General features: G+C 41.0%; 1 non-coding gene across 1 annotated transcript; it reads right to left on the bottom strand.

Annotated features, from left to right (window-relative positions):
- Positions 1–317: 317 nt before the first annotated feature.
- On the bottom strand, positions 318–433 carry LOC116674539 (U5 spliceosomal RNA). Its single transcript, XR_004328124.1, has one exon. It is a non-coding gene; the product is annotated as a U5 spliceosomal RNA (small nuclear RNA).
- Between the last annotated feature and the right edge of the window lie 269 nt (positions 434–702).

The raw sequence follows: 702 nt of genomic DNA, 5'->3' as shown, positions 1-702 counted from the left end.
CAACCTTTCACCATTAATTTGCTCAGAATCTGAATGACAACATTCATTACTTCTGTGCATTCCGGAGGAAATGTGTTGTTCTTGTTTGTTGTTATGTGTATAGCTGTAAATCTGTTCCCTAAAAACAATAAAAAGTCAGGCACTCCTTACCCTCCTTTTTCCTTTGGCTTCTTCATCACTCTTCTTTGCACTTGTTCCCACTTGGACCTTCACAGGAAATAAAAGATGGCCCGTTCCAGGTCTAAAATCACTTTTCTGGGTGGGATAAAAACAGAGCTCATGAGTAAAAGCAAAGGTAAGCAAAAGCAAGTACAAAAGGCTCGGCCAAACAGCAAAGCCCACGAAAAATAATTTCAACTCATCGGCGTTCCCCTACATGGAAGTCTTTAGTAAAAGGCAAAAGACTGTGCGTTATGAAGAGAAACCAGAGTGAGTACAGCGGTCTGCTCGAGAGCAGCAGAAAACCCTAGTCGACCCAGTCCAAACCATCACGGTAAGCCTCACTGGGTGTCCAAACTAAAATGATAAGAGGCAACTTGGTAGACTCCTTACTGATGTTTATATCTGTACTCACAATGCCCTTTTTTAAAACACCAGCCAATCACAAGTCTTGTGAATAATCAATGGTTGAGTTCACATAAAAGATAGTTCCAAGGTCTACCAAATGTTTAACTTTACAACCCGTAAACTGTTGGAACCTTG

Source organism: Etheostoma spectabile, unplaced genomic scaffold, assembly GCF_008692095.1.
Source record: "Etheostoma spectabile isolate EspeVRDwgs_2016 unplaced genomic scaffold, UIUC_Espe_1.0 scaffold00000662, whole genome shotgun sequence".
NCBI classification, from domain to species: domain Eukaryota; kingdom Metazoa; phylum Chordata; class Actinopteri; order Perciformes; family Percidae; genus Etheostoma; species Etheostoma spectabile.
The sequence above is the reverse complement of the archived record's forward strand: the minus strand, read 5'-3'. Positions and strand labels throughout refer to the sequence as shown.